At 36.4% G+C, this 22,706-nt stretch overlaps 1 pseudogene; it reads right to left on the bottom strand.

Annotated features, from left to right (window-relative positions):
• Nucleotides 1-7,956: 7,956 nt before the first annotated feature.
• Nucleotides 7,957-22,302, bottom strand: LOC147916102 (sperm-egg fusion protein Juno pseudogene; annotated as a pseudogene).
• Nucleotides 22,303-22,706: the final 404 nt, after the last annotated feature.

Here is a 22,706-nt window from a genome sequence, read left to right as displayed (position 1 = left end):
AAAACCAAAAAGTAAAACAAAAGTATGTGCTCAAATGAATTCATTAATTAATACTATTTTAAAACAATGTTGCTCTATATTTTGCATTTGTCAGATTGGCAAAAATTATAAAGTTGGATAATGCCATGTGTTGCGAGGGATATGGAATATGGAAGCTTCGTGCACTGCTCACATGAAAAAGGCTGATGCAGCCATTCTGGAAAGCAATCTGGCAGTACTTGGTCAAATTAAGCATGTGATCCAAGAATCTCATTTTTTGGTACACAACCAAAGAAATTCTTACACATGTTAATAAGAATACATATGCTATTATAGATTGTGGTAGTGAGGCATGAGAGAAAATCTAGTTGCTCATCCCTATGGCAACAGATAAGGACAATTTAATGAAGCACATAGTTGAACACTTAATATTTATGAGCAATATGAATAGATTTTTTAAAAATTTGAGTATAAAAATAAATAAAAATTACGAGGTCTATTGCACAGTGCAAGTAAACTAAAAATACACATAAACAATGTTTAAAGAACACATACAAATAAAAGGATCTTCATCAAATGCATTAGAACAGTTGCATATAAAGGGAAAATGCAAGAGCATTAGAATGAGGAATAAACAAATTAACGTGATTATTAACTAGTAGGTACAAAAAAACAATGAAAGAATCCTTTCTTAAGTGACTTTCCTTCCTCACAAATTTGGGTCTCAGACTCTGAACCCAAAATGCATTCCAGTACAGCAAATAGGGACCTTAGGGAGCTGCATCTGATTATAACCTACCAGAACTGCTGAGACTGTATCCTCTGATAATCAATACAAAAAACAATCCATGTTGTGTAAAACCTGGGCTATTTTCTTTCTTTTCCTTCCTTCCTTCTTTCCTTCCTCCCTCCCTCCCTGACACCCTTCCTTCCTTCCTTCCTTCCCTTCTTCCCTTCCTTTCTTCCTTGCCTTCTTCCTTCTTTCTCTTCTTATTTGCCTCCTTCCTTCCTTTCTTTCTCTCTCACTTTTTCCTCTCATTTATTCATTTATTTATTTTTACAATTTATGGTGGTGTAGATTGGTTACAGCAGTGGGATTTTTTTTTCAGACTCATGAATCAAAATTATTAATGAACTTTTTGTCAAAAAAGAAAAGGGATAGGAAAAATAACATGACTTTTTGATACTAGAATATCTGTCTATGCATCCCTGCATAGTTTAGATGTGGGCAAATCCTCACAACAGATTATTTGAGACAAGTCTTAATAAAATTTGGATGACACAGACCTAGGGATTGGTTAAAGTGTGAAGCAAGGAGCACCAAATAAAGGGAAAAATAACAAGACTATTTCCTAGATATTGTGACAGCACTGGTGAATAAAAACAAAAACAAAAATGGTAAAGGTAGAATAAAGATAGAAACTAAAACAAAGAAGGTAGATAGTACTGGTTCTTTCAGTTACTGGAAACTTTATGATGCTTGTTGCTGTTGCTGTTGCTACAGGGGCAGAAATAATATTTACTCATGTGGTAACTTACAACCATTGATAATCCAAAGAGTCTACAAGTAGATAAGGACCACAACCAGGTAAAAACAAAATACAGATTGTCTTGGTAAAGAGCTGAGACAATTTAAAGAGAAATACTGGCAGAAGATCAATGCATCCTTACTAGCATAGATTCTCAGAGTAAATGATCAGAAGATTATATCACTTATCTTAGTTACCTCCTAAATGAAAGAGCTTATTCCATTCCCAATGTGGCTACAGATTTTTGTGAGGAGACACTCCCAGACTGTATTATAACTAACTTAGTTGCAGTGGGTGAAGGTGGAGATTTAGCAAACTTAGACTGAGAAAGCCAAAATGCTCTACTCCTTCTCCAACTAACAAACAGCATATTTTTCCAAAACAATAGGAATGTTAAGAACACAGGCAAATCTAGATCAGCAATGTGATAATAAAAGAGCACTCCTAATTTGGTACTATTGATATAATCATCCATCCCCAATCTATAGTACTTTATGTAACCTGGATTTGGGGTGACAAGAAAACACACAGAGGGTAGTTACCGTATATGTATGAGATGATCAGTAAAGATTGGTACTATCTCCCCTTCAGCAACCTCCTCCTAAAAAAGGTAACATTGAAGTGAAAATGAAGATACAGACTAAACCAAGTAAAAATGTTTAGATGGCTATTGAAAAATGGAATTATAAATGAAAGAAAGAAAATTGATAGAGTCGCTACTAGAGAACTGCTACCACGTCAGTTTTTGAGTGGTTGGAACCAGCTTTAACTCTAGCCACAACACGTGCTCCATATATTTACTTGGATTAATTACAATTCTATTATGAGAATCACAAATTAGACATAAAATAGTTGATGGGGGGCTAAACTCCACTCCTCCCCTTTTTTAAACAGGAAAGAATCTGAAAATGATGAACGGAAAGACAGGGATTTTCTAGCACAACCCCTGACAAGAGGAGCCAATAACCTGGGCAATGGTATAAAAGAAATGTTTACAAGGAATATGTGAAACTTTTGGAGATGACTGGATATAGGCAGCAAATATGCAATGCCCTGGGGGGATAGAGAGAACACCATAAATGGCCCAAAAATACACTGTGGAAGGTACAGATATGCTCTGGTGGAAAACTGAAAAATATTACAGGAAAATGTGTTTTGTGTTATGTCACCATTACATTAAAGTATAATTGAGATGATATTCTGTGCAAATGGAGAGATCTGAACCTACCATTTTTAAATTGGATGTGAGCCGAATTTACCCTTGACTGGATTAAAACTGGACATTTGGAAACCTTTAAAATTTCCCTGGCCTTCTTCTCTAATAAGTATTAACCAATATAGAATTCTGGGAAGGCAACAAGAGATTATTCCTCTGATTAAGAAAGAGGTTGGAGTGAGAGTATTGATTTCCACCAACTACGTTTTTAACAACGCCATCTAGTAGATATACAAGGCAGTTGGTTTAAGTAGACTGACAGTAAGGCTACTGGGTATCAAAAAAGGCAATTTCCCTGAGAGATTTGTCTGGAACAGATATGGTAAAGCCTATATAACAAGAAATGCAACAAGACAAGAATTATTAATATGTCATAGTAGATTTGACTAGCCCCTTCTTACCCATTTATTTTTTGCAATATAGCAAAACATTATTTGCATTTATGTGAAGTGAATTTCAGTACGCTTTCCCGATTCTCCCAGAGGAATATTTAATTCACCGGCATACTGTCATAAAGTACTAGAACAGCACCTAGACTTTAAAATCATTAGAATCCATTGATGTATTAAGTTGAAAATATAATAATTGTTTCCTCAGAGAGACAGGAAGATAGAAGGACAGTAGTCACCCATGTAACAAATAAAGACTGGCTGATTTAACAAAATTTCAAGATCCAGTAGAGCCTGTGAAATGTTGGACCATTAAAATGGGCTGGAATATCTTTCCAAATATGAGAAACAGACTACTATTTTTTGTTGACCCCCCACAACAAAATGAGTATAGAAACTAATAGAAGAATCTGGGTTCTGGTGAATCACCTCTCATTTAGGGATAATGCTGGACCCTATCCATAAAGTCCCAAGACTTATATTTGAATGAAATCTGTATTTGAATGGAGCCTGAAAATAAATAAGTATTAAAAGATTTAAAAGGGCTATAGCTCAAACATTGTTTGTAGGACCTTGTGACCCAAATACTCGAATAATTTTAAAGGTTTCTGAAACTAAAAAGAATAAAGAATGGAGCCTTTAGCAGGAATTGAAAACAACACCTCAGTAAAGATTGCTTGGATTTTGGAATTGAAATATGCCTATTTTCAAATCAATTGTTTTGAAAGACAATTGGTGGCTGTTACTGGGCATACAAAGAGATTGATTTTCAACGTAAAAGGACATAAGAAAATCCTGAGAACAGAAAAACCCATCATGTCATATGAAATATCAGAGAAATATTTGAATGAAGAGGCAGCAGTTCAGGATTCAATATCGTGTGACAAGAAACATTAGGGGGAGTCCATTCCCTTTAGGAAAAGCCTGCTCGATTCCTTTAGGGCCAATGATGGAGATCCCAAGACCTCCCTGCTCATATTGTTGCATGGTTTGAACCACATTTTCCCTTGCAACCAAAGAAAAGCAGACTTTTTGATTACTAATGAGAGTCTCTGGATGGAAGGTCATGCTATTGCTTGGAAATCAGTGAAAATAAGCCCTGCAGTGGGTCAAGTCCATGTGAAGGAAGGTGGGAGTGAATTTATACCACAGATATAGCTGAGTGTCCAATATTGAGCAGCGTAAGAAGAATTAGATATATATCCTCAGAAAAATGTTAAAATATTTCCAGATTCTTGGACTAGATACAATAGTTTTAAGACGCAGTCAGGCGAATGGATGCTACACGATTGGACACCACCAATATTGGATATTTAGTCATGGAAGTTCTTGTGGTAATTTAGAAGAAGAATTAAGACCCAGTAGTTAGCACAGAAGGGATTGGGATTCTAAGGCAGATGCCTTAGGCAGATCCTTAGTACCAGACACCTGGGTGAATGAAATAAGGTGACACAATGGTGTTCAAGCAATCCAAAGATAGGTCAAATGATGAAATATTCCTGTCACATTCAGTGAACCATTATTGTGTCAAAAGATTGTACTTGGTATCAAGATGAAGAGGGCTTAAGAAGAATTCCTTCAGGTCAAAGAGCTTTGCCCAATGACAAGTGGATTATGTTGGAAATTATTGCCCAATAGATAATTTCATAGGGCAACCCCCAATTTTGAGTGCATTTTTCTGCTTTCAAATTGCACACATTCCCTTAACTCTCATTGACAAAAATATATATGATAGTTTAATCAGCACTAGCTCCACTAGGCCAAGCAGGAGCTTTTGGAGCAAAATTCAGAATTCTGAATCACACCCAAATTAAAGTACTGGAGGCCTGTCATCATGTTGAAAAAGACTTGCTAACCTTAATATGTGCACTAGTGGGAGCTCTCTTCCAAGACTAGACTTGACTGGTGGTCAGTATAGAAAGAAAATAAAATAATTTATGATGGATTGGACATGTTGTTAAGTTGATAGGACACCACACGTATCAACCCTGCGGGGAGAGGGCTTGGATCCTCACCAAAAAGAACTAATGATTATTTTAACCTCAATAAAATCTAATGTTTTAAAGAGCAGTAGCCTGAAATGCTAGAGGTCTGGATGGTGGATTGTTCATTTATAAAACTATAAAATGCCAGAAATTACAGCAGAGTATACTCAGGAGTGACGTCTTTTAATTGTTTTCTATTAACTCAGGTACTATGCAAAAAAGGAACTTATATTTCCCATGATTTACTTTCATTCATGCCGGGAATGAAGAACCAACACTATGTCCTCCCTGTAGGGCCAAGTGAGGAGTGTTTCTTAATGGAAGCCTGAGTTGGGAAGAGCCTGTGTTATCATATCTGAGATATGGTTATCTCCAGAACCAGACAGAATCTAGAATTGATGAACAATGGCTTCTAGGCACAACTGCAAGCATTAGATAAGTTATTTCTGTGGAGAAGGAATGGAAAATGATACCGTATCATGTATAGGTATTAAGCTCTTACAATGCTCTCTGCCATGGCTGTAGTGTATAACAAGAATTGGTAAATTCTAATTGAATAAATGAAAATCAAATTATATAGATTATGATCTCAAGGATTGGACAATATTTTGGGAGACTACTCTGAAAACCTTAAATGCTATGATACCTATGGAAAACGACTGGCCAGAAAAATAAGTCAATTTGGTTCTAGAAGATTACAAATGTAATTAATTACTCCATCTATGTGTGGCTTAACGACGGAGACACGTTCTGAGAAATGCCTCGTTAGGGGATTTTATCGTGTTGTGAACATCACAGAGTGTACTTACACAAACTGGATGGTATAGCCTACTACACACCTAGGCTACTTAGTACTAATCCTATGGGACCACAGTCCTATATGCAGTCTGTTGACCAAATCGTCATTATGTGGCACGTGACTACATATAACAAGTTTCACATAATTGTGGATTACAGCAAAAAGAGAATATTCTCATAAATGTATATTCAAATATTTATTAAGGGATAAGGTCACAAATAAAAAGACTTATATGAGGTATTCACACTCCTCATTGGATAGTGGTGAATGTTGGGTTAAGAGTATATTGATTCCTGTGTAATACATTGCTCTCTTTGTTAGCAATTTCTTTGCCTAGTGTTTAATCAGCAAATGCTTATGAATCTCCAGTTATATTTAATAATTTGTTGTTTCCTAAGTATGTCAAGTTTGCTCTTACCTCCAGGCCTCTCTATCACTATGGTATTTCCTGTAAAGATGCTGATCTTTTTGCCTCACCATCTCTTAAGCTTTCTTCAAATTAACTCTTCATGGAAGCTTCCCTTATCCCTGAACTCAGGTTAGGTGCTCTTTCTATTTGCTTCTATATAACTAGAATCAATACTGGTCCACACTCCCATTTACTTGTTCATCTTGATTTTTAGACCAGTGTGCCTCACAGTGTAGTTCAAAGACCACTGCGTCAATATCACATGCGATATAATTTTTAAAAAAAGTGTGTCCTTGGATCTCACCCTAGACTTGTTAAATCAGAAACTCTGGAGCTTGGGAATTGGCTCCGGTGATACTTATGAACACTAATATTCGAAAAACCTGTGCTCTACTCTGTATTCTCTTAGCCTACATACTGAACCTTCTGACATAAAGTCCTGCAAGATTATAGAACTTCAACTGGCTCCTGATATAAATTAGTTTCCTACTGGATCAGATTTCCCAAACATGAGTAATTTATAACACCTTTAATAGCTGTAAAAATAATAATAGAGTAGTATAGGCCACAGTATTTATTTGAATTATTATATCATTATATGTTTTAAGTACAAACACATTCTAGGTACAAAGCTATTGTGATTTAAATTTTTCTATTACTCTAAATCAAAGGAAATTTAATAATTATATACAAATAAGAGTGGAGAAACAAATATTAAAAATAGCCATATTAATTCAATAGAATAGATCTAGCTTGCTAAAATTAAATTACTGCATGCAAAATAAATCTGATGTAATTGACAGTTGGGACACAGCTACTTTTGAGTTTATTATAGTTAACATTGTGCATGTTATGTTTTTCCCAATTTTTTTTTTTTTGGTGAGGAAGATTGGCTCTAAGCAAACATCTGTGCACATCTTCCTCTACTTTGTATGTGGGACGCTGTCACAGCATGGCTTGATGAGTGGTGTATTGGTCCGTGCCTAGGATTCCAACCTGCGAACTCCAGGCTGCCAAAGCGGAGCATGACAACTTAACCACTACACCAGGGAGCTGGCCCCCCTTTCCCAATTTTTAAAATATGAAATACCGTGAAACTTTCTTTTGGATAGAACAACACAATAGTTTTTGTTCTTCCTTGCCAAGAATACATCTTTACTTATGTTTTTGAAAACATTTTTTTAATTAAAAATTTTCTAATTTTTAATTTAAAAAAATTAGAAAAAAAAATTTTGTTTTGTTTTGCTTTTTTTTTAAGGTCAACTATCGTTTTATTGCAGGCACCATCCCGGGATGGGAAGCCAGGGCAGTCGCCATCAGCTCTGCCATGGAAGGGAGTAGGCGTGCACTGGCTGAGACGGGCGTGGGGTCCCACGTCATAGCCCATTATCCTTAGAGGCAGGAGGGGGCGGGTCAACTTGGCATTCCCAGTCCCCGCTGCCTCCCAGGCAGGGAAAAGCAGAGCAGTGGAGGGGCACTAGAACCCAACATGCAAGACTTAGGGACCAGCTGCTGGAGCCTCAGTGTTCCACCAACACCCCAGCCTGCGCTTCTCCTTGTAAGGAAGGGCCCAAGGAAGGAGGCTGCCATAGCCAGCCTGGCCCACAGCCGGTGGGAGAGCAGAAGTGTGCGTGGGAGAAGAAGGGGCTCTCAAGAAAGGAACGGCAGGAACAGAGAGAGGGCCGATAGAATGTTGCAGATTTCCCAGACGGGCACAGGGCTGGCGAAGGGGCGAGTCCTGGCCTCATCGGGGCTGCCCTGAGCAGGCTCAAACCACTTCTGGAGATCCCGCCCACTGTTTGGTGCTCAGCACTCGCCTTGAAGGAGTTGCTCTCGATCTTCTCATACAGGTCAGCAGGGGTGGGGAAGTAAAGGGGGACAGAGTGGCATTGGGCCCTTGGAGGGCAGCGGTTCTTCCCCCGACTCCGGTCCCGGGCGCCGTGCCCACTGGATTTGCAAGTGTAAGCTGTGCGGCAGTCTGCCCACCACTGTTCACGGGGCTCCGGGGAGAGTGCCGCATCCAAAATTCGCTCTGCCTGCCGATTTGGATCCGCGCGCTGGATCCAAGGCCCCGGGTTCCCGGAGCACTAGTGGAAGTAGGTGGCTTGGATGAAGTGCTCTTGACAGGCTGAGGTCAATCAATCCACAGTGAGCCAAGCTGCAGTTGTAGAGCAGGAACACATCCAGGTGGGCTTCCCGGCTGGTGTTGGCCCTGCAGCAGGCATTCAGGGAATGTGTATGTACATATTGAGATCTCGCCTGTGTGTGACCTGGTACAGGGCACCCAGAGCTGTGGCTGGTCAATTCTACTTGACACCAATGTAACCCTAAACAGAAATGCAAAGGGAAGTTGCAAGTACATGGAAGTACTTGTTCACAAAACAGTTTTCCAAATGATGTAAAACTCCTTATTTAGGACGTCAAGTTAAGATGGAGTAACAAGGAAACAACACAGAACTGGAATATATATATATAATAAAATATATATAATAAAGTGATGTAAAATAATGGTTTCAGATATTGGACATGAGGCAGTGCAAAACAGGGAATCCTGAGAAGGAAAATATAAACAAGGTGAATCCTAAGTGTCCCCACTAACTGCCTAAAGAGACTTTCCTGGCAGTAATGCAGAGAAGTGGAACCCAGGTGGAGTCTGCCTGTCACCCTGAGTTGAGAAGATGACATTGAGAGTCTGTGGAGACCAAGGCTAGAAATTTTAGGGCAGAGAAGTGAGCTGTACAGAAAGAGAGCTTCAGAGATGGGCAGAGAATCTCTCTCCAGTATGCAGCTGAGCACTGACCAACACCTGTGTTTGAGGAAAATACCTGCGGTTAGGAAAAGAACCACCTGAAGCACGTTTAGAGAAAACAATCTCCAGAGCTCAAACAGAACAATGAGTAGTTTGTGTTCCACAAGCCAAGGTGGGAAAATGTAAAGCATGGGGCACTGAGTAGAAGACTCAGAAGGTATTGCCTCAGTAAGTGAAATAAAATTAGCCCAAGATTGAAGATTGCTCTGGCCCGATGCAAGGTTCAGACTACTTTCAAGTAATCTAATTGGGTTGAAACAAACTCAAGATTATTTTCAGGTATGTGAAAATATCCAGTGCTCAACAAACTAAAATTCAATGTGTCTGGTATTCAATCAAAAATTACCAGGCAAGCAAGGAAGGATGAAAATATGACCCAAAATGAGGAGAAAATAAATCAAAAGAGACCAGAAATGACACCAATATAAGCTATGCTGAATATCATTAGATTATATATGACAAACTATATCTATGATGCCATTGGATTTAATTTTTTACATAAATTACTGCCATAGCAATGTGTAGATCGTTTAAAATGTCTTTTTCAATAATCAAGTTTCAGACGTTAAATCTCTATTAATAATCTATCATTTAAAAATGGTATTTATTGTCATGTGTTTTGCGAATTCTTTTAGGTTTATTTGCTATTAAAATTTTAGTTTTCTAGTTATCCCTTATGCGTATAACTTTTAGTTATATATGATGGGTGTGCCTTTGTTAACTGTACACTTAAGAAACAATAGTAATGATTGAGGTTTTACTTTTGATATTTTATCTTATTACAATCCATTTGGGAAATGACAAGTTATTGTTTTTATTTTCCCAATCCAGTACTTTTCTTCTGCTGCAAGCTAATAAATGGCCCCTTTAAACTATTGATTGTGACTATCTGCAACCTACATTTATCACAGCTGCTTCACTGTTTTCTATTGCATAGAAATTTGTTCTTCATTTATTTCATTTTGTAACACACAAAAGCTAAAAGTTGTAAACACTCTGTAATAGGGGAATATATAGGCTGCATATTTAACATGATATTGTTTTTTATGACAATTTTATTCAAAACATAAATGGATTTGAAATATAGATATAATTAACAGAAGAAACAAATTTTAAAAATAGCGTTGTGATTGAAAATGAAATATTCCAAGGTGTTACCACTGGTGAAAAAGGTAAACTAACGATATTTCTCTATCTTAACATATTTTATAATATGCTTTCAAATATATTGAGGTTTGCAGGGCTGCCCTAATTCTATTTATTTCTAAGTCCTTACTCTATGGCTTTTTTCTTTGAATCACTGAGTTACCCCCATTCTTCCAGTGTTGCCTAAGTTAGTTAAGGTTAGGTCCTGTTAATTGCAATCAAAGAAATCTTGACACACAGAGCTTTCAGGCCATCAACACTCAATCATTATTTTACATGTTATATGCTAGACATTTTTGTGATTTCTATGTAGTATTCAAAAATAACTAGAGGGCCAGCCCCAGTGGCCTAATGGTTAAGTTCAGCGCACTCCACTTCAGCGGCCCATGTTCGGTTCCCGGGCGTGGACCTATACTGTTCTGTTAGTGGCCATGCTGTGCTGGTAGCCCACATACTAAAACATGGAGGAAGATTGGCACGGATGTTAGCTCAGGGAGAATCTTCCTCAGCAAATAAATAAATAAATAAATAAATAGAGCATAAATTTTAAGGAACTTAAGATATGGTAGAGATTTTAGGTATGAATTTGTATAAAGAGCATTTAAGTCATAACACTTTAGACAAAATTCAAAAAGATTTTTTGACCAAATTCATAAACCACTGTTCACAATGAAAGTCTATGAACAAAAGGTTAATAATCGAAATTTAAGTATATGCTAATATTATATCCAACATTTTACCATTTCACTTATTTTCCAAAGAAAACCTAAGGAGAAGAAGAAAATAAAAAGTACTATAGTTCATCATTGAATATCACCAAATTTGATTTGCTTGGATGAGAAGTTTCTGGATTGTATGACCCTTCCTTTTAAACTATTATCAAAGCTCCATTATCTTAGCTCCCATTATTGTTCTACAATTCATTCATTGTTCTACAGAAAATTTATGTCCTCAGTTACTACATTGTTGAAATATGTGAGGAGTCACAGGATTTGTTGAAATAGGAAAGAAAATGTAGGTATGGATAGCTTAAATAACGAGGCTGGTAATTCAATAAACAGGCTTATAAGATCCAAGATAAAATATTCTTCCTTGCTTAAAGACCAGAAACTGGGTTTTTCAACTATCTGGATTTTTTAAGCTCTCAAGCCAAAATTGGGTTGATGCTAACTAAACTCACAAGAGATTGATAAATAAGTCAGATTTCCAATATATTAATTTACTCCAGTGATCACATTTCTAGCTAGGGCAGCTCACTTTCTGGTATTTGAACTATACATGAAAATTAATTATTGATCAAAAGGTTGCCTGATGACCACGGAATGAAAGAATAGAGAACTAGATACCTGCAAGAGATATTTCATCTACTTCATGAAGAAGCCTAGTAAATTATTCCTACCTCACACAAGGGAATAACACTATCAAGGGGCCAAATTTCTCATATTACCCCAAATTATTTTTTATTTCCGAACAGTGATGAATCCATACTGCTGAATTTTGCTTCTCTGAAATCTGTTTTCTTATTCTGTCCATTCCTCTATTGACAATTTCATTCTTTTGATATGTTATCATCACTGAGCATACTGCATATATTGAGTTGTTTACATAAACAGGACACATGAAATATTTTCCTGGTTTTTATAATGATTAACTTGCAGAAGTTTACCTGAACTTTAAATTATTAAGAGTAATCTCACTCTTCTCCAATTGACTATTTTATCTTTCTTCAACTTCAAAGCTACCATTTCAACTCACACACAAAAATTGGTAATCTGTTCATAATCTATGTTGTCATTCCTCGGATAAAACCGCCATTATCCTCCTAGAAATAAAGGCCAAAAATGTAAGATATTGTTCACTATTCTCTCTATCTTTGTATCTTATAATTTACAGAGTCATCAATGTGCAATATTTTGTGTTCCCTCTCTTCCATTCTAATTCTCACTGCCTTAGTTCAGAAACTTTTTATATTTTCCTTTGACTATAATATATTAATTAATCATTTATTTATTTATTCATTCTTTCAGTCATTCAACAAATAGTTATTGAACTCGTGTGCCTGTCACTGATCCAGCTGCTGAGGATATAGCAGTAGAGAGACATGAAGGTACCTGCCCTCCTGGGGTTACACTCTATGGGAGGAACACAATAAATTGTAACTAGTAAGTAAAATATATATACTTTTGTGTTATAAGTATTAAGAAAAAATAAAGTAGGGTATTAGGTAAGAACATGGTGGGGAAGAAGCACTGTGATATTTTAGACAGGTAATCAGGGAAGAGCTTTCTGAGAAAGTGAAATTTAAGCAGATACCTGAGTCATGTGAAAAAGCAGAGGGATGGGGACATGTGTGGGAATGAATAGTCTCTCCAACATTGGGAAAACTAAAGGGGAAAATCTTGGGAAGTTTGAAAAATAATAAAAAAGACAGTGTCACTGAAGTGTGCGAGAGGGAGAAAACACTGGAAATGAGGCTCAAGAGATAGGCAAGACCAGGTGATGTAGGGTCTTGTAGGTCATGGTCAAAATTTGAATTTTATTCGATAGCTCTGGGAAACGCTTGGATTGCTGTGAACAGTAAAAGAACACCATCCGTTTACAGTTTCAAATGGTATCTCCTACTGCTGTTCACAGCATACCATTTTCCACAAGGGAAAATGGAAGAGAGATGATTGGATTCAGTATAACTTTTGGAGGTAGAGTCAATGTGACTTGCTGATGGAATGTAAGAGAAAAAAAGAACACTGATGATTTTAGTGTGAGAAACTGGTGAATTATATTACCGTTTATTAAGGTGAGGAAGATTGAAGGAGAAATGATATGAGGGAGAAAATGAATTTAATTCATAAAAAGTTGTCAGCACTGGTATGTTTGCATATTCTGTTTCAATAATATAAATACAACAAAGACATTCTGACATATCATCTTCATTCACTGTGGTCAACTTTTAATTTCAGGGTTTAGCCGTAAAATCATAAACTGTGAGAACAAGAAGCAATTAAAAATGCTCCAAGCAACTTAGACTTGAACGGTATTGAATCAGAATCCAGAAGCCAAGTTATAAGTTGCTAGAAATGTTGGAGTGGATATACCTTCTGTAACTGTCTAAGCTTGCCTTGTGAAAAGACAATAATAAATGCATTGGTGAGGAGAGCATCAGTATATTTGATAAATGCTACAATGATGATAATATGGATGATGCTGCTATTGAAATGGGCTTTCAAACTCAAGAAGGACTTTGGGATTCTAGGGTGACACAGGACCAGAATCAGTACTTTATTCCCCAAAACAAGGAGGATAAAGCCCCTTGATATCCAGTGGAGGCTGGAATGGTAATGAAAACGTTTTGATTGGCATGACTCTTTGGTGGGGGTTAACAGGTCCTGAGGGATTAGGACCAAAACATATGGCTAGGTTTCTAAGTTCCTTTTTATCTGTATAACAAAAAACTCCAAATCTGTCCTGACTTGATCCGCAGGGTATACCATATGGCCTTGTGAGCCTAGCTTCCTATCATGAAATGAATACAAACTGAGCCACCATGCCGTGAGGTTGGGCACAATCAGCAACAGTACATTATAGATTAGAAGTGGCATATTCCAGATAGGGTACCCAATGTTCTGAAGATGTAAGAAAGTTCTGTAAGCAAATGATTCAGAATTCTCTTGCCCTACTTCTGCTACACTCCCATTCCTCCTTCAACACACAGCAACATGGAATGTTCCTTGTGTCAGATGACCAAGAAGGGGAAAACTTTGTAGCAAATGGCTCTGCCTAATATGCTAACACAAGTCAGAATTGGATTGCTCTGGAATTACTGAGCCAGACTCAGAAGTGTCTCTGAAGGCCTGTTGAAAAGATAAATTCTCCCAGTGGGCAGAATATCAATCAGTATATCTTGTGGTCACTTTGCATTAAAAAAGAGACAACGTGAGGTTAAGTTCTACTTTGATATAAGGAAAGTAGCTAACAATGTTATCAGGGTTGAAGGATTTGTGATAATAAAATTCAGAGAAAATGCAGATTAGAGAACTCAGAATGAGACCAGCATGTGACAATGTCAGTGCCTCTCTGCTGGCTCTCTGAAGGGGCCCTCCTGCAGAGGAGTTAACTACAGGCATATCTTACATGAATGGCAAGCTCTTTCCCTACCCTCCCCAGGGCTTGTTCAGTGTGATAACGGACAAATTAATGATAGTTTGGTGAGTTAATGATAGGCTTAAAACTTTGCAGTGTTTTTCAGCTAGGGTAAATAATAGTGGGCAAAACAGACATGAGCTAATTAGAAGCTTACATGAGCTAATTAGGAGCTTGCAGTTTAGTGGGGAAGATAGGCATTAAATACACAATTGCACACTTATAAAATTACAAATCAAGAAAAGTGTTACAAAAGAAAATTATAGGATGCTATAGGTAAATTTTAATTCCTCTCTTAAGCATCTCCTCCTCTGTTAACTCATCATTCACTAGTCCTTAACTCTTGCTATATTAACATGTATGTACTGCCCACCACCAGCACACACAGATGTACAGGCACAGTGTTAACCAACCCTTTCCTCTCTACTTGCTTAGCGTATCTTACATCTATGATTTATTTCATTACAGTAAAGTTGCTGGTTTACTTGTCCTAACTCCCACAGACAACAAGGATTATATTTGGTTTAACCTTGAACCTCATGCCCAGTGCAGTGTGTACCACGTAGTCAGTACTCAGGATACTGTTATCCAACATAAAATTTGTTGAAGATTCAGTTTGTGTCAGTTAATCCAGAAGACGATAATGATCTCTCTGATTCTCTCTGAAATGTCACATCCTACTCTAAGAATTCTATGGTTATCTTGTCTAACTTTTCATATTTGTGTTACTTTTATCTCACAATTCACTACTGTTACATTTTACCTGTGTTTCTTTTTGTTATATATAAGCAACCACAAGCTAGTCTTCCAATTGATCTGTACATTTACTGAGTCAGGAGTAATGATGACTACCTTTCAAAGAATGTCTATTATGAGAAAACAAAGACTCAAAAGTTAATTAGATCCTAAAATCTCAAACTCAATGAGAGGCAGAGGCAAATCCAAGTCTGGCTGACTTCAAAGCCAAACTCTTTACTATACCACACTGCCTTATGTTTGAGCTGCAAAATGCCTAAAAAATAATGTCTGAAAATTACTTGTAGAGTCATTGTTCACTCAGTTTTAACTCTCAGAATGACTCAGAGTGCTCATTGTAATGGAAGGAGCAGGGGAACAGCAGGCAAGGTTTTCTCAGGAGGCCTGATTCTGCCTCTAGGTGGCCATCCATGCATTGTTGACCAAATCGAAAGCTTAAATTTTAAGTGTTTAAGTTGCCAGATGATTTCAAGCTAAAAAAAATGGTAAAACTTGCTAAGAAAGTGAATATTTATTGTAAGGAAAATTTATATTTTCCTTTTATATTTTATATTTTATTATTAGTTTAATCAACAACTCATTTTTCAGAAACATTTTACTTTCAAACATATCAAATTGATACTTTAATATAAAATTCACTTATTACTGATTTAGATCACAGTCTGTGTTCATTTTCTTGTAGACTACTTATGACACTAAATTATCTTTTCACACCAACAGTTGAAAAAGGAAATTAAAAAAAAAATAATTGAATGTAGTTTAAGAAATTTTGAGCAGCAGGTTCTTTTTGAAAGAAAAAAATCGTTTTCAAAAGATGTATTTTTCTCTGAAGAGAAGTGAACATCATTTCTGAAGTGCCAGCTTCCTTGTAAAAGAAATTTAGAGGAAGCTGTTTTTACCGTGGTGACAAAATCTAGATACAGATTACTTCGTCAGAAGAAGGCAGTTTTCTATAATCGGTTGAGCTCAGAACACTCAGAGTATGTTACATTGAATTTTTGATACAAAACTACTTTGTAGATATTTGGGAGTGTTTATGTTCTGACTCAAGGCTTCCGAAGGATAAGAACTAACTAAACTGATGCATAATCTTTAGGCAAAGCAAATGTAACTTTCATAACAAGGAAGTTATTCTATTTTTTTAGAACTTCGTGAGCTAAGATTAATTACAAAGAGTGTTATGGCGTAAAAAAGAGAAATACTGAAATTAGTATTAAAAATGATAAAATGCAGATGAGGAGTTGCTTTCCTTAATCTGTGTGGCCCTGTTTCACTGCTGCTTTCTGCTGATACCACATGACACAGCCAGGCATGACCTTTAAGTTCCTACATCCATAGTCAGAACAAAGTTCCTACTTGGGTTACACATCACAGAGGCTGATACAAATGGATGCCAACAAGAATGTCACCAGAATTCTAAGGTTCTCAATTCAAATGAAGAAAGCAGGGTGTATATTTTATATATCTTCCTGAACTTCTTTTCTACATGATTTGTTTCTCTGATTTGTTTTCCAAATTGAGAGAGAGGCCTCAGACAGAGTTGTCTAGATGTGTTTATGCCTATATCTACCTGTTAGTGTTTCTTTTCCCTATATCTAATCAGTGGAAAAATTATGTGAGTTTTATCTATCTATGCAAGACAAAGGCTGGCCATCAAATTCATCCTCATATTTCCACCTCCTATAATTGAATATGATTGCTTTTTATTTATCTTTTTATGAAGCAGGAACCCATTTTGTAGTATTATATAGTCTCAACAGGTGTACATGTAAGTACAAAATTTTGAGTAGCCTGACAAAATTGATTAGGATAAAGCATGACTTTCTGAGAGAGCTCATTTACTCAGTTGCTCAACAAGTAGTTATTGAGAACCTATGCACCAATTTTAGGCAATTAGGACTCAAACATGAAGAAAACAAACAAAATCCCCCTCTCTCATTAAGCTTATATTCTAATAGGGAAAAAAGAAAATAAACAAGAAATTAAAAATTAATACATTTGTAATGCAATTTCAAGATGAACTAATAATATAAAGAAGAACAATGGGTTAGTTATAGGGATTTTTTAATAGGCTTTTTAGGGTAGATTTTCATAAGAAAGGAACATTTGGGCAGAGACCTGAAAAAAATGAGAGACTGAAAAATATTGGTGGGAATACATTCCGGGCCTAGAAAAGAGCTGGTGCCAATTCCCTGAATTGATAACAGGCTTAGCATGTTCAAGAAACTGTAAGAAGGCTGGAATCTTGATAACAGGTCCACATTTGGTGGCTCTGATTTTAGACAGTTAACATAGCCTAATGCTTATGTCCTGATACAACCTTATTTAAAAATAGTAAATAAACTTATATTATGTAAAATTTAATCCATATATTTCTTCTCATTTCTAGTTCCATTTTTCTATTATTTGTTAGAAGATGTGGAAAATATGAGTAGAAAGTTTCAATAGTTTGTGTTGATTGATATAAGACATTTGAGAATATATGGGGAATTCTTTAGAGTAAATTTTAATTTATCATGGTGCCAGCGTGAACTAAAGCCTTCTTTGATAGATTTGAAATTATAAGAGGAAGAGGGAGAGAGAATTTTTTTATGCTCAAATTCTCATTTCTTTGGTCGTGGAAGTTCTTTCCAGAAAGCCGCTGTTATTTCCAATACTACTCCAGAAGTTAATTTTTGAGATATAAATAAATATTTCATGCACATTTTATATTTTCCCAGCTTCAAGATCTGAGGTCAACTACTCTTCAGAGTGACCTGATTTCTTTTGGTGTAAAAGAATGAAATCTTGGCATAAGAGGTGCACAAAATCTCGTAGCTAGCTATGCACATTAAATGTAATGATTTAAAAAAAACCTGGCTGTGTATTAGTGACAGAGAAAACTTGAGATCCTTGAAGCCATCAGTTCATGTTAACACTTCTAATGTACCAATGCCAATAACACTTTTTGTATTGTGTAGAAATATATACACAAATACATAAACAAACATGCCTACATATCTGATAAATTAAATGATCAGCACTCAGGATATATTCAGAAGCATTTTTATACATTATTTTTCTATAATCATCCTTTGAAATATATTTATGAAGTACTAACTACTACTTCTACCTTTAGATTAAGATAATTTCATGCTTTTCTGCTCATTCATAATAAAAAAGTGTACAGTTGTTTTAAAGCATAAATATAGCCTCAATTAAGTCATTAAGGACATCTAGAACCATGTAGCAACCAACATTTCCTACTTTATTTAAGACAATTATACATCTCTCCCCTTGCTGGGGTCTGCTGCTGGACAAGAGGTGTGGTCAACTTTTTCTTCTGTCTTGCCTTGTGTTTCCACCCAGTCTCCCTCATCTTGACCACTCAGGGTCCGAATGTTAGAGAGACAGAGAGAATGGGAAATCCGTCAGGAAAGTTCTTGATCAAGCAGGACTGTGAACATGGTCTTGTCCTCTTTAAGTTTGGCAGATGTTTAAAGGCGATTCTGTTTTTGTGCGTGTGGAATCTCTCAATTACACTTTTCCATACTGTTTTCTGTAATAACTGTATCAATTTACATTCCCATCTGCAGTGAACTAGGGTTTCCTTGTCTCCACAGGAAACCCAGGGGATTCGTTTTCCATGGACATGCAGCTTTCCCCTTGACCTTTTGTTTTCCAGGGCCTACTCCATATAGGCTTTCTCTCTAGTGCTCCCAGTGCCCTCCTGACTGCTCTATCAGATGATTATAATGACTTCAGTTCAGCTCTGTTGAATGTATCTGCCTAAAGGCAAATGATCACTTTGCCCCAAAACTCTCTGGTACAGGCTGATTCGAATACAACAGCAACTCTCCTTTGTTCTATGACCAAAACAGAATGTAAAATCAACTCTGCTTTTAGCTTTTTCATGTTGAAATCAGACATCAGTTGCCTAACTCTTGGGGACACATGTCAAGTTCTCTTACCCATCCTGTTGAAAGCTCTTTCCCTAGTTGTAAAATTGGGTCAGGTACTCCCCACTGAAAATGGAGGTACTCACAGAAGAGTGCTTTCCTAGGAAATCCTTGGTCGTGTTCTCTCTCAATATTCAAACTTTCGACCATTTTAAATCTTTGATAAGGTGAGGAAACTTTAGATTTGTGATATTAGTTTGTAAAATTTTGTATGAAAATCTTCTTTTTATCACTCATTATTTATTATATCTTAATGATTCAGTCCAAACTTCCAATTTTGCATTTATGCTAAAGGATATCACATTCCTTCAAGTGTTTTCATTCCAATATTGTACTCACACTTAAAAAAAGTGATAGTACTTTAGTTGCCATATTTTATTTCCTGAAAGGGTTAATGTGATTTACAGTAACGAAAAATAAGAAGAATGAATCCACAGACCATATATGGGATCAATGTGCTAGTTTTGAATTTCTTGTCCACTCTTCATTTTCAGTGTATGCATTCTAAAGTTGACTTTAAGGTAAGAAAGATGACCTTCTCCATTAGTATCATTAGAATCAACCATGAACTGACTTAGTAGAAAAATAAACCTTGATATAAGAAAAGGTGCTCAACTTTACTAATTATCAGGGAAATATAAATCAAAACCACAATGAGATAACATCTCTCATCTCTAAGAATGGGTATCATCAGAAAATGAGAAATAATAAGTGTTGGCAAAGATGTGGAGACAAGGAAACCCTAGTTCACTGTAGATGGGAATGTAAATTGGTACAGTTATTATAGAAAACAGTATGGAAGTTCCTCAAAAAATTCAAAATAGAAATACTGTATGATCCAGCAATTCCACTTCTGGGTATATATCCAAAGGAAATGAATCAGTATCGCGAAGGGATAACTGCACTTCCGTATTCATTTCACCATTATTCACAATAGCCAAGAAGTGGAAACAACGTAAATGTCAACAAATGAATAGATAAAGAAAATGTGATATATATATATGTGTGTGTGTGTGGAATATATATGGAATAATGGAATATTATTCAATCTTAAAAAGGGAATGAAATCCTGCCATTTGTGACAACATGGATGAACCTGGAGAATATTATGCTAAGTGAAATAAGCCAGATGCAAAAAGATAGATACTGCATGGTCTCACTTGTATGTAGAATCAAAAAATGTCAAACTCATAGAAACAGAGAATAGAACATTGCTTGCAGGGGGCTGAGGGATGTGGGAAATGGGGAGATGTTGGTCCAAGTGGTACAAAGTTTCAGTTATGCAAGATAAATTGGTTCTGGAGATCTAACGTATGACGATGTGACTATAGCTGATAATACTGTATTGTATACTTGAAATTTGTTAAGAGATTAGATCTTAAGTGTTCTCACTACACACACATGCACAAAATGGTAACTGCATGAGGTGATAAATATGGTAATTAGCTTGATTGTGTTGACTATTTCACAATGTATAGGTATATCAGAGGCAAAAGGGGTAAAGGGGCACATATGTATGGTGACTTTTTGGTGGTGAACATGATACAGTCTCTAGAAGAAGCTGAAATATAATGATGTACACCTGAAATTTACACAGTTATAAACCAATGAGACCTCAATTTTAAAAAGTGCTCAAGATAATTTTAAAAAAAACACATCAGACTGAACACCTTCAATACCTACAATTTTTTTTTTTGCTGAGGAAGATTTGCCCTGAGCTAACATTTCTGTGCCAATCTTCCTCTACTTTGTATGTCGGTTGCCACCACAGCATGGCTGACAAGTGGTGTATGTCCATGCCAGGGATCCAAACCCATGAACCCAGGCTGCTGACGCGGAGCATGCCGAAATTAACGACTACACCACGGGGCCAGCCCCAAATACATACAATTTTTAATTGTCAGCTATACCTAAATAAAGTTGGAAAAAAAAACCCTTTGTCTCCTGCTCTGGATCTGTTGGAAAATTTAAGAGCGTAGTGCTTAGAGGGTCCCATTATTTGAATCTATTACATGATCCTACTTATGGTCCTGCTGTGCAGTGTTTGGCACAAAGCATTTTATTGTTAATTATTTCCATCTTTATTCATCAAAATATTATAGTATTCATTAATTATCTCCAAATACACACTCACTTTAAAAACTATTCTAGTTCACCAGAAAAGAGTTTCAAGTAGCAAAGAGCTATTTGGCAAAGCAGTCTCTGCTGTTTCTCTTTATTTCAAGGAGAATTAAAAAGCTTAGACAAAACAAATGACTAAATATATTTGGGACTCTGAGGAATTTCTGAAAAATTTATAAACTGGCTTCATTTATTTAGTGGTCCTTGGAGGAACTACAATTCATTTTAAGAATGAGTGGGGAAATATGTCCAAAATTACAATATGAAAACTTGTTCCCAGAAAATGTATTTGGAACGATTTTCATGTAACAACAAAAAAACACCACACAAATAGAGCTTGATTTCAGTTTACACTAGTTTTAATCCTATAACTCTAGAAATTTAGATGAAACTAAATATTTTACAAGTAATTTTCACACATTTTTGGGGAAGGCATAGGATATTTTATATCTCAGCAAACAGATGTTAAAAAAATCTTTTTTTTAATTTTAAGGGCAAAGTAGTTGTATGTTTATGGATGCCAATATCCAATGATTATGCTCTCACTCTGATTAAATGCTATCAAAAAAATGAAACCCACCTTTTCCTTAAAATAATAAAGCCTAGAAAAATAGCTAGATTTCTCTGAAAATACCCCCTATTTCAATAACAATCATCAGATAAGAATACCTCAAACCAAAAAGCGGCCATTTCTATTTTACTGCTGAACGATGCAAATTTTTATAAAAATTATGTGAGAATTATTTTATGCAGAGATTTTAGTAATAAAGTAGAAGACGCCTGGATAATTTTCATATAATTCCTGCTGAGATACAGTGGCTTTACTAAAGAAAATTAAAGACTACTTTTTATGTTTGTTTATAAGTTAGTATTCTAGTCTTAAAAAATATTACTTTTTGCTACCGTATTTGTATTTATCTGTCTCTCTCCCCTTCTGGATGACCTCCACAAGCCAGTTTCTGAAATATATAACATTCCAGGGAATATGCAACACACACACACACACTTAGGGAGACCACTTAGCACGTTACCGCAGTGGTCCTGGCAGAGATCACAGTGGTTTGGACTGAGGTGGTGGTCCTGAGACATGATTCTGCCTACATTTAGAAAGGAGAGTCAGCAGGGTTGACTGATGGATTGGAAGTGGGGTGTGAGAGAAAAAGAGGAGTCCAAATGATCCAGGGTTTGAGGCCTGAGTGACCGGATGATGCTGGTATCATTTACTGAAATGGGGATCATTGTAGGAGGAGCACCCAGACAGCCACAGCCTACTGGTCACCTCACCACTGCTGGAGGTTTCCCCATCTTTTCTGGCCCACTCAAAACTATGTTTTCTGAACCAGTGCTCAGTCACTCTTTTCATTCTTTTTTTTTTGCAGGGGAAGATTTGCCCTAAGCTAACATCTGTTGCCAGTCTTCCTGCTTCTCCCTCAAAGCCCCAGTACAATTGTAAGTTGTATAGTTGTAAGTTCTTCTGGTTCTTCTATGTGAGC

This window comes from Ceratotherium simum, chromosome 10 (assembly GCF_057802395.1).
Source record: "Ceratotherium simum simum isolate JZ-2026a chromosome 10, ASM5780239v1, whole genome shotgun sequence".
Lineage (NCBI taxonomy): Eukaryota > Metazoa > Chordata > Mammalia > Perissodactyla > Rhinocerotidae > Ceratotherium > Ceratotherium simum.
Note: the sequence above shows the minus strand (reverse complement) of the source record. Positions and strands in the feature narration are given on the sequence as shown.